Consider the following 12,648-nt stretch of genomic DNA (forward strand, 5'->3'; position numbering starts at 1 on the left):
TGCTGGCAACATAGGCAGCAGCTTCACTCACTACACCTCCACACTAACTCCTAAACCAGATGTTTAAAGAACAAAATGACAGCCCCAACTTTCTCAGAAGATGGAAAAGCAAGGTGCTATGGTTTGCATATGCTTTGTCTGCTCTGGAATTACTGTTGAAGTTTGCTGCCCATTGTGAGCTATTAAGATACAGAAACAGCTGGATCTGAGAGAGTGATGCGTCTGTTTACATGATTAGCTGGTTGGTTAAGTCTGCTAAAGGAAAAAAAGCTCATTTGACTGGGCCTCTGGCATACCGCTTTACAACCCCAGGGATCTGCCAACAAGACAGCCATTAGCCCATGTAGTCTTTTGATCTTGGATCAGCATCATGAGCTAAAAGATGCCTTTTCTTCTTTATAGCTTTCCCAGTCCCTGGTATTGTCATTAATTAGCAATGGAAGGCAGACTAAGACAGAAGGGGCCTGTCTTCCTCCACACTACCCAAAGTCCATAAAATCACAAGCCTAGAAAACTACGCCAATAATCCTTATCAACACACACATGAACCTCATCAGCAACATATTTGAAGTTGAACCTAGCAAAAAAACACCTAGAGCACACCCAAGCAGGAGTTTATCCTTGGCATGCAAAACTGGCTTAACATCAAAGAAGCAACTGTCATGAGTCATCCTATTAATCGAATAGAGAAAGTCTATATGAACCTCTCAGCAACTAAAGGAAGTACATTTGACAAAATCCAACAATTATTCATGATTAAAATCCCTGAGATGATTGGAAATAAGAGGGCAGCTTCTTCAGTGTGGTGAAGAGCACAAGAACACTCATTCAACAGTGAGAGAACATTCTGCAAGATGGGAATCACAGCTAGCATGGCCATTCTCACCCCACCTAGTGAAACATTGCGTCTGAGGTCATCCCAGGGCAGGAAGACAGGGAGAAGGGCTAGGAGGCACCCAGACTGAAAGGAAGACAACAACCCTGTCCTGATTTGGAAATAATACGGTTATGCACATTTGCCTACAATCCTAAAGAATCTCTAAAACGCTATGAGAACCAAGAAGTGAGTTTAGTAAGTTAATGCAAGCTCAATCTTTCTCTTTCTAGTACCAAATATTTCAACAATTTTAGACAGTGTTATTTACAATAGCATTAATAATAACAACTTCACAAAAATACGTGCAAGATCTGTATCTGGGAAACAACAAAACGTTGCTGAGGGAAGTTAAACACTAAATGTGTGGAGAGATGCTTCCCGTTTAAAGTCTCCCAGGGGAGGGTGCTGGGTGGAGCTGGTAAGATGCCCCTTGGGAAGCTGGGATCTCCTACTGAAGTGACTGGGGGCAGATTTTGGCTCCTTTGCTGACTCCAGCTCCCTGCTAATGTGCACTGTGGCAGGTAGCAGGTGATGACTCGAGTACTTGGGTCTCTGCCACCCATGTGGGAGTCACAGATTTACTTGCTGGCTCCTGGCTTTAGCTGGACTAGTCCTGGCTATTGAGGACATCTTGAGAAGTAAGCCAGAAGGTGAGGGGGAATATTTTCTCTCTCTCTTTCTCTCAATCTCCTTCCAAATAAATTAAATAAATTAAGATGGAGCAGGTATGAAGGGACTCGTGGTGGGGGTTAAAGTGATGCAGAAACTCTGATAAGCAGACCCTTGAAAACAAATTTAAGGTAGCTGTGGCTGGGGGAATACATGCTGGGCCAAGCTTCCTGCTGGGGATCTTAGCTCCCTGTCCACCACTCCTAAGCGGTGGACAAATCCTGGATTTATGCGTGGCTAGAGCGCCAACCAACACTGGGCTCCACCCACTGGCTGCCTGGCAATGAGCTCTGGGGTCTTGCGGGTATGGAATTGTTGCCTAGGGACATCCATGGGTAAGGCCACTGTACATGTAGGTAAGGAATAAATTCTGAGGGACACCCAAAAATAGGGCCACTGTACTTTCAGGTAAGCTAACTCTTGGTGGCTTGGAGGGGAGAGACTTGAAGATCTTTATGGGTCAGACTGATGCACCAGCCCAGATGGGAGTCCTGAGTAGGGCTTGTTAGCATGGAACATGGCTGACCACTACAGACCAGTGCACATGCCAGCTATGGTTGGGTGCCTGCCTGGCAGGGCTAGATCCCAGTACTCAACAGTGAGTGTCAGATCAGAGGATGAGTCACATTAGACTGGGCCATGACACCAACCAGCAGCCAGGAGAATCAGGTCTGGGGTTGGATTCTGTGGGGTTATATAGGCCCAACCCTACGGAACTACAAGTCCTGCTGGTTAGCTTGAGAGTTGGGATGGTGATGGGTTGAGCTAAGCGTGACCATGGAACTCACCGATGCTCACCAGTACTGGGGCTAGGAACAAGTGAGGCAGGTCCAGGCTGCAGCACCTGCATTAGCACACCTAAAACTGGGCTGTACCAACTCATACAAAGGCTGGGACAGATGGGGCAGGCCATGCCAGGTAACAGCCAACTCCCCCTGGCATGCATGAGATCTGGGTCTGGGAGTGGCTTGAGTGGGGGAATCTGGGAAACTCCTCTAGCATGTCATAGCTCCCGCTGATGAGCATGTGGTCCAGGCCTGGGTATTGGGCAGGATGGGCAGGGTAGCTCCATCCATTGGCAAGTGTGTGAGTTGGTTTTGAAAGACGGTGGACCGGACAGGGCTGAGCAAACCATAGTTCACTGGCAAGTGCAGAAAACAGGCTGGAGTACAGGTCATATTGGGCTAGGCTGCCATACCTACTGGTTTGCACGAGCCAGGGATGAGAGCAAACTGAGCAGGGCCAGATTGCAGCACCCGCCAGCGAGAGTTGGGACTGTGTGCAGGCTGGGCCTGGCCAGGCTACAACATCTAAGGCAAAGGTCAAGACAGGGGAGGGATTATGCCAAGCTGGTCAGAGCCACCACTGGCATGCACGAGATCTGTGGCTGGGAACAGGACTGGTTGGAGAGCTAAAGGGATGCCCTTGCTGGGTTGTGGGTCCCACTGGTGAGCACAGGGGTCAGAGTGGGGCCTGTGGTCTGGTCTGGACATGGCTGCAATCTCCTTTGTGTGTGGACTAGATCTGGGGTTTGCTAGACTGGGCTAGACTACAGCACCCACTGGTGCTTACGAGAATCAGAATGGGTGTAGGTTGGGCTGGGCTAGGTGTCTGCCCCTGCTGAGCCATCTGTGAACTGTGTCTGGGTGTTGACTAGGCTTGGCTGGGCTATAGCATCCAACAGTAAGAACTGGAATAGGTAAGGGTCAGTCAGGAAAGGCTACTGTTCCTGCTATGACAGGAGGTGGACTAAGTAGGGCTGGTCCATGGACCCACTGGTGTGCCCAAGATCTGGCATTGGGAGAGGTTCTGATGGAGGAGCTTGGGGAACTTCTCTATCAGGATACAGTGCCTGCAGGTGAACACAAGAACCACAGTAGGGAGCAGCCCAGACCAGGCCATGTTATGGTACCCACAGGCTTACCTTTGGCTCAGGTCTGGGGCAAGCCAGGCTGGGCCAGTTCATATCACCTGCTGGTAAATCTGAGAGCCAGAATGGTGGGTGGGTCTTGCCAGGTCAGGCCACAATACCAGTCAGTTCACATGAGGGGCAGGACTGGGGGCCAGCTGGGCTGGCTAGGCTGTAGTCCTTACCAGCATGAGCTGGAACTGGGGGCAGTTCAGGTCCAGCCAGGCTATACCACCCGCTATCAAATGCCGATGTGATGTGGGTCATAACAGACTGGCCCAACCAGCACACCTGAGACCCAGGGGAGAGTGGGCAAACCTGGTAGGGGGACTGTAGGGAGCTCCCCTTATGGGCCACTATTCCCACTGGTGCACATGAAAGCTGGGATTGGGGGCAGACCAGGCCAGACAGGGCTGTAACACCTGGTAGCCTAGATCTAAACTGGATTGGGGACAAGCCAAGCTAGGCTGACTACCTACTGGTACATGCATAAGCCAGAGTGGGTGTGGGTTGATTGGGCTTTGCCACAGCATCAGCTAGCAGGGGAAAACTCTGTTGAGTTGGAGAGTGCAAGATCCAGGAGTGTGAGTGGAACCAGTAGGAAAACAGTGGGCACCTTCTTCTTGGGTTGCCACTCTGACTGGTGAGCATGAGAACCAGGACTGGGACAGTTATTGCTAGACAGCAAGTGGCACGCAAAACACATGTGTGGGCTGGATGGCAAGGCTGGTTGGGTTGAACTAGGCTTCAATGCCCATTGACATGCATGAGAGTTTAATGGGAACTGGACCAGTTTGCTGTACATACTGACAAGCATGGACACCAGGGCAGGGGGTGGGCCTGATGGGGGTTATTGTGGGTCGCTCTAACTAGGCTGCAGCTCCCACTGGTTTGCATAGGGGCCGAGTGTGCAGTGGATCCGGCTGGACTGCAACACCCATTAGTTTGCATAGAAAGCAGGGCTGGAGGCACAACTGACCCAGCAATTGCAACTAACAATGTGCATGTAGGCCGATTTGGGTAATGGACTGTACTGGACCCTGTATTGGCATATGCAAAAATCAGGTCTGGGATCACCTCAGATGAAATTTCTTTGGGAATCCCCACAACTGAACTGCTGGACTTAGAACGCCAACCATGGAGAAAATTGCAGGTGCCAAGGTCGGACCATGGAATGCACGTGTCAGAGCTGGGCCTCCTCAGTGGCTTAGATGAGCAGTGGACAGCATATCCAGGTGCACATGGAGGATATGGCAGTACACTGGAGCCTGCAGGGGACACCTGGTACCATAACAGAGGATGGAACACAGAACCAATCGATCAACTACCCCAGCCAAGTGTAGACAGTGAATATCTGGGCAAATGGAGTCTCTAAGGTGGACTATGTCAGCCAGTGGAGTCTGAAGAGATTTCATTGTGATTGGAGTGGCAAGATAGGCAGCAATACAGAACTGTTGAACTATCAAAACCACTTGAGCAGGACCCTCGGAGCATGCCCCACGTCAGGGAACCTGGGATGGGTGGGAGGCTGGGTGTGGCTTCTTCCCTGATCTCTCCCCTCCCCCGAGATACAAGAAGGAAAAAGAATGTGAATACAATGGTCTCACTCACTTTTCTGTAGCCATTGACCCTTTGCACCCTAATCAAATATGTAAAACTTAGCAAAAATAAAATTTATACAATTTTTTAAGAAAGGAAATGAAAAAAAATTTTGAAGCAGGGGTGAGGTTCCTCTCTGTGCCAAGAGGGGGTGCCCAGGAGTTTCAGTTGTTTGTTGAGATCCTGCCGAGATTGGAGGCAGGGAAGGCTGGAGGCACCAGCTGAGAAGAGAGATGGGGGAGAGAGAGAGAGGCAGAGAGGAGAGAGAAATGGAAAGAGAGAGAGTAAGAGGAGAGAAGGAAGAAAGGAGAGAGGGAGAGATAGAACATGCTTTCTTTGACGGAAGAGGAAGGAAGTTTCCCTTTCCCTGGCCTCTAGGTGGGTGGAGCAGAGCAGCCTGGCACCTGCGCGCTTATTCGTGAAGGTGAAGGCCCCCATGGAGCCAAACTACTGGAAACCGGGACACAGAACCCACAGCTGCAGGGCGGCAGGGCCCAGGAAAGACAGGGGCTCTCCCCTCGTCCTTCTGCTTCCCCGCCAGTCCTTGTCCCTTGCTTGCATCTGTCCTTGGCACCAGCAGCCACCACAGCTGTGTGGGAAACTGCTTGTTCTGAACTCACTTGGCGAACAGGATTGCCGGTCTGCTCCTTATACAAGGATGGGGGGAAGCGGTGGTTGGGGTGCGACTTCTCCCAAGCCAGCAACAAGAACAAGGCCCAGCCGTGGGGCAGGCGCTCCTGGAATACCACTTCCCAGGCCAAGCCAGAACTCAGGGCAGTGCCAGGTCACTATCTGTTTTTTCAGCGTGGCCTGCTGGGTTCCTGCTGCAGGGAGCCTAGCTCCGTTCCTGTCACGGTGAGGTGAATGTCAAATCTCGGAAGCAGCTGTGCTGGGGCCCCAGGTACCTCCAACACGCCCTCCTGTGGATCAAGGGTGTCTGGCTCACACGCCCTTTGAAGCCTCAGTGGAGACCTTGGAGTGGCTGAGAACCTGTATCTCGATCAAGCCTTGGGTCGCAGGTGGGATTGGGGAGGGCATGGAGGTGGTGGTTGGCGTGCTTGCACCTGGGGTACCTGACATCTGTGTGCGCGCTCCCGTGGACCCACCATGCTTGTTGCGAGTCCTGTCTCAGCCGCTTGGCAGTGGTGTCAGCTGGATGGGACTCCCTTTCCAACACTCCTCCTTCTGTGCCACTGGGCACACGGCGGCCACATCTCCCCAGCTGGCAGCAGCTAGGGTCCAGTGGGGGCACACTGACCACCTAGGCCCCAGGAGGGAGCATTGTTCTGCAGGAGGCTTCAGTACTGACTCTGTCCATCTTCCCCTACCCCCTCATCTCTGAATCCTTCTCCCCTATTTCCCTGACAAGTGACATGGAAGCCCCTTACCTGCTCCATTCCAGCTGGGGGTGGGAGAGCATCCTGGAATACTCCTTGCAACTGGGGGAGCACTTTTCACCTGCTGGCTCCCGGGTCCCGCAGCACCCTGCCTACCCCTGGGTATGTGGGGTGAAGGGGAGGCTAAGGTGCTATCGAAGCATCTGGTGGCAGAAGCTGGCTTGGCCAGGCGTGCTGTCTCAGGTGAATTCTTGCCATTGTTTGCTCAAGGTGGGCACACCCCAATTCCAGATCGAGGGGGATAGGTGTCTGTGAAAATATGTTGTCTGTCCACCTGCTCTTCCCCTGCAGGCCATCTCTTCCTGACTTTGTGAGTCATGGTGGGGGTGGGTCAAGGTCAAATTGCCTCTTCCTCGCTCTGCAGAGCCCTCTCCAGCCCTCACTCTGGAGGTGGCTGTGGGTAAGCATCGGCAGGGACTCAGGGTGGGTGTCTGCTTGGGGTGCAGGGGGCTCATGAAAGTGTGGTTGAGGGGTCTACAAGCTTCAAAATGGGGGCATGAGGAACTGCCTACCCAGGAGCGGGAGTGGGATGGGGTAGGGAGAGGTGGCCTGTGGGATGGGCAGGACTTGAACATCGTCACTAACGTGCATGGTGCAGAGACCCCACGTCCTTCATCGCAGTCACTGGTGGGTGCAGGTCCCATCTGCCCCACCTCCAAGTGCTGGGCTCGGTGGCCCCAGAGGTCCGGATTCACAGTGACTGGCAGACATTGAAGTCTGATGAGACTCTGGGGACCCTCCTTCCCTCCGCTCGCCTCATCTGCAGTGTGGGTTGCTGTGGCAGTCCCTGCCTCTGTCCCCTGCCCCAGCACAGAAGCTGCGCAACAGCCTCAAAGAAGAGGCAGCGGGGGCAGGAAGCGGAGGAAGCCCCTGAGTTGCTAGCTTGCCTGGTGCTCTGGAGGGTCTGATACCCCCCGGGGTCCTTGAACTCCTCCTCTGCACATGCCCACTCCCCAGTGCTCTCTAGTACCCCTTTGTCCCACAGCTGGGTGAAGCTGGCAGGAGCCATGACCGTGACCCTCTCAGCCTCTCATTTAGTAGTCGTCAGAGGGCTTTGGTGGGAGTGGCCTCCCTTCTCAAGGTCTCCAGCTTGGGTTACAGGTAGGACTAGTCTAGGCAATGTCATGGTTGACTGAACACTCAGTTCTGTGGTAGGGGAAAGCCACTCTATCCATCCAGGTTTACGGCAGGGTGTCAGGAACATGGTTAATGAATACCTATCATGTGTCCCAATCAAAAGCCTTAGGGACCCTTCTAGATTTTTCCTACCATGACATCCACAGCTGAAACTGCCTGAGCTCTCCCTGGTCTCAGGGTCATGCTGAGCCAAGTTCTCAAACGCTCACTTCAACCTCTGTGGCAAGATCAATTTGGGATACTTCATCAAGTTCATGGAAAACAAAATTAGCTGCTAAGTTAATTTGAGGGACAAAGCAATGTGAAATCCATGCATATGAAAGGTCTTCCATCGGCTCACACACACACACACACAAATGTATATTCTGCGCAAACTCTGCATGGATTTCAAAAATTTTGGCACCCAAAGAAAGTGATCTTTTCATTCCATTTTTTCCCCCATGACATTTTGGAAGTTCCTATGAACAGTGTTAGTCTGAAAATAGGCAGCTGAGGTCAAGGAATGTCCCACCCACTAAGGCTGGCATGGGGACCTGGGTCCTTGGCCACTCCCTGCTCTTGGCTGTTTGTTTCTTGGTCAAGTCTACCTCCACCCTGCCTCTCTCAGCCAGACGGCCTGCCCAGGCCCGCAGCACCTCTCAGCTGCATGGTTACCACTGCCCAGCATGCAGACCTGCAGGGTTTGTCTCTTGGGGAGAGCCAAGTTACAGCTCTTGGGAGCACCCACAGGCTTGTAAGCTCCCAGGGTTAACTATCCCCACCCAGCTATCCACTCAGCTGGGAGAGATCACCCTTGCTGTGCCCAAGGAGGATCCTCCTGACATCTGGCCATTGCCAGCTTCTCCAGTACCAGGCTGGCTGGGCTCCAGGCTCCTCCTCCTTTACCTTCAGAATGGGCAGAACCAGCATGGCGACTGTGCAGGAGTTGTTGGTGTGTCTGTGCCTCCCTTTCTCAGGGTCCAGGGGGCAGACAGGAACTCTGGCATGGCAAGACATGAGGCAAGACAATATACCAAGGGGTCCTGGAGCCCGGCTGCAGGACCTGGAATCCATGCTTTCTTGCTGTGTGACCTTGGGGACATGACTCCACCTCTCTGTGGCTTATAGTCATTATCTCTTGGCCATGGAAAGTTGTGCCGAGGATGCTTGCAAGTGAAATGCTTCAAGCTGCACCCAGAGCCTGGTTTGTGGCCCCGGATGCTGCCACCTAGCAGGGCTCCTACTGAGCATGCATTGTAGAAGGAAGTTCTAGGAGGGTGCCCGGTGTTTGTCACACCTCTCTGGGCAGCAGCTAGAGTGTCTGGCACCGTGATTTTATTCCTGCCAGAGGAAAAAGGTCCCAGCCAGGAACTCCAGTGTCCGCCTGCAATGCTGCAGCTCTCAGAAGCTGCCGCGACCTTGTGTGATGGTGACAGAACAAAGGCTATTGAACCAAACAGAGCTTGGGCAAAATCACTTTGAATCTATTTTTATTTCTTCCCAAATCACACTACTTTCAATGTCCTGGGCGGCTGCCCACGTGTGCAGGGCCACTCAGCCAGGCCAGAGGCTCTCTGTCCCCTTCAAAGACCTCATTGTGACCCCACATCGGCCCCATTTGATTCCCTGGAACAACAGGCCCTTGTGTAGGCCCCAAGGCCTGCCCGCTCCAGCCCACGGCTAGCAGCGCTAGCCCTGTGCTGTCCCTTTAAGATCAGTGCATGAATGCCCTGAGGTCCTGTTTGGGCCAGGCTTCTGTAAAGGAGCCCCACAGCTGGTGGGGTTCTTGTGGAGCTGCTTGGTAGGGCTTGGTTCTAGAACACCGAGCAAGCTCAGGTCTCAAATGAGTAGACCCCCAGGGCAGGTGGAGGGGACTGGGGGTGTGGGGGGAGGCATTGTGTGAAGCCCCCAAAATGATGGGTGCCCAGGGGGGGTAGGGTCACATGCAAGCCTGCCCCCAGCTACTCTGCCTTGCATGGGAACGGCTCCCAGGAGGCACCCATGAGCCCCAGGCGGGTAAGGACATTCCAGCTGGTGAAGAATCCCTGCACAAGCCCTGGCTGGCTCTGATCCCTGCCTGCCTCTTGTGTTCGCCCTCCCACAAGACACACCCTCCCCCACAGCTGTCCACAAGCAGCCCTGGGCATTGCTGCTGAGGGCAGAAGGGAAGGAACGAACTGACCCTCCTCACTGTCAGATCAAAGTCAGGCCACCACACTCTAAGTGTTGTGCCAAAGGCTGCACCCCAGGACATGCCCTGCCAGCTGGCCTCTCTCTACAACATGCTGGCCAGAGGCCAGACCTGGGTGAGGCTGGGTGGCTGGGTGCTATCTTGGGGCACAGGGTCCTGCCCATGCATGCCACCCAGGCTACACGGAGCACTGGCCCTGGGCTCCTCCTGGAACCTAGTGGGTGCTGAATGTTCACTTGCATCCTCACACTAATGGCTGGGGACAGTGGTGGGACACGTAGTGGAGAAGGGAGAGGACGCCCTTAGCAGTAAACCTTTAGGATGGAGTTAGGAACAGGGCCAGGCCTTCTCTCTTCTGGGAGCCATGCCTTCATGGAAGCGACAATGGAGTGACTGATGTTGGTTTGGTCAGCTCTGCAAGCTCTGGCTCTTGTCTATGTCACAGATTTCAGCATCTTTGTGATCATTTCTTAGGCCCACAGAATGATTGAAGTCATTGCTGGAGGTACTTAGAAACACTCTGTTCTCTATGTTCTTTGCCAAGTATCTGCTGGACATGGTGTGCCGTTGACCCTGGGGCTGCTTGGTGGAACCCAGGAGCCACCTCACCTGGCACTGCCATGTCTCGGGGCAGTCTGGAGCAGCTGTAAGATGATGAACCCGGGACCTTCACTGGCCCATGTGGTCTGCTGAAGGCCTGCCGGTGCTCCATGGCTGTTCCTTGCCCATGGATGGCACATCTACCACAGCCTTACTGCCAACTCCCAAGATGCTGGTGGACAGACCCACATACATCCAGGTTTGAGCATGCGCAAAGGGCAGGGGGCGCTGCCCCCAAGCCCAGCTCAGCTTCTCAATGGCTGTAGGCATCTGTATTTCTTCTCCAGTGGGATGATGTGGCAGCCCCTGGACAAATGGCAGGAGGCTCTATCTCGTGTTAACATAGATGCGTAGCTGTTTCATGCTGTCATGAACTCTCTGAAGATGCTGTACGTATGTGTCTTTCACATTTTGTTGTACCCAATGAAACTTTTCTTTTGATTCTATTTTCCACAATACTTCAAGGTACCCTTCCTTATTCAGTGCCTGGCCCACGACAGAACCCCAAAGACGCCAGACAAGATGGACACATGTGTGAATTGGCTCCTTTATTTTTTAAGATTTTTTTTTTTTACTTTTCTTTATTTCAAAGGTGGAATGACAGAAAGAGAGGTGGGAGGAGGCAGAGACAAAGAGAGAGGTCTTCCATCTCATGGTTCATTCCCCAAATGGATGCAGGCCAGGACAGAGGCCTGCAGCTCCACTGGATCCTCCCATGTGGGCGACAGGGGTCTAAGTACATTTGGACATTTTCTGCTGCTTGCCTAGGCACATTAGTAGGAAGCCAGATCAGAAGTAGAGCAGTTGGGACTCCATTCAGTGCTCACAGGGACGCATATGGCATGCGCATATGGCTTAATCTGCTACACTGTAACATGGGCCCCAACATGGGTCTTCTTGCAGTTGTATTTGCATGTTGCTGCATCTGATTTCTGATATCCAGGAGGGCCGCTGCTCAGACAGGATCTGAGGATATGCCTGCAGCCAATGAGAAGCTGAGCTGGACATGAGATTCAGAAGCAGACACTAGGCATGTCAGCAACAGTAAACACTGGGGCCAATACCATCTCTCATCCTTGGAGAATAAAAGAGGAATCCATGGCCCGGTGTGGGGAAGTGCTCGGCCCAGGCCAATTCCTGGCAGGCTGAGTCCTGTTGATGGTTGCCTAGTGGGTTTGTTAAATGACTCTCAGTTCTGGCCCTTTCCTCCCCGGATGTCAGAGGCTCCCGGAGGAGCAGTGATGGAGCCAGCAGAACTGACCCTCTGCAGGTGCTTGAAAAGCAGGAGTAAGGGACCTGGGCCGGGATAGGTTCCAGAGGGCAGGGAAAGCCAAGCCAGGAAAGGGTATTATTTAACACTAGAGGTGAAACCTTGCTTATCCCTTTGCAAACAACAGTTGTAAGTCAAATGTGAAATGAAACTACCTTTCACCTACCATTCAGGATAAAAGGAATGAGAGTCATGTTAGACAATTATTTTCAAAGATTTTGATGAATAAAGGCCCAGTGAGATCAATTTGTAACTGATGAAGAGAAAAAATCAGAAACAGCATATCAAAGCTTTTTGTTTTTTTAAAGAAAATAATTAACTTTTCTTTTTGAAAATTTTTTTTTAAAAAAGATCATTTGAGAGGCAGAGTAAAAGGGGAGATGAGAGGAGAAAGGAAGCGAGGAGAGGGGAGGAGAGATCTCGTATCTGTTTATTTTTCCCCAAAGCCTGTCGTGGCTGGAACTAGGCCAGGGCTGTGGTCAAAAGCAAGGAACTTAGAGCTGAATCCAAGCCTTGCCTGTGGGTGTCAGGAACCTAACTATTTGGCCCATGATGGCTGCCTCCCAGGTCTGTACCAGCAGGAAGCTTGGCCAGGATCAGAGGTCTCACATGGCACACAGGTGTGTGGGGGCTAGGCCTAACATTTGCCCCCAACCTCCAATTTCAAAACACTGAGACTGGAAATCAATTTTCTAGTTCTTTCTTTCTCTTCTTCTAATCCTGCTTCTCCTCCTCCTTCTTCTTTCGATGGTGCATATAAAAGCAAGCCTCATTATCATCATGCTGGTGGGCTTACTATAAGGTGATGGAGCAGTTTTATTGAAAACAATGAGCTGTCCTTTAATCAATACTTGATTTCACATTTTGATAAACATGTCATAAACTTCTTGTCACTTATTGTTACCTAATTTTTCATAATAAAGCTCAATCAAACCTTTGGCTCATGATTTGTGACAGTATTTTGATCATGAAAAGTGGCCAAATCCTGGGACCAATGGCCTTGGGGTCACACAGGACCTC

The sequence above is a fragment of the Ochotona princeps genome, chromosome 8, assembly GCF_030435755.1.
Source record: "Ochotona princeps isolate mOchPri1 chromosome 8, mOchPri1.hap1, whole genome shotgun sequence".
Classification (NCBI taxonomy): Eukaryota; Metazoa; Chordata; class Mammalia; order Lagomorpha; family Ochotonidae; genus Ochotona; species Ochotona princeps.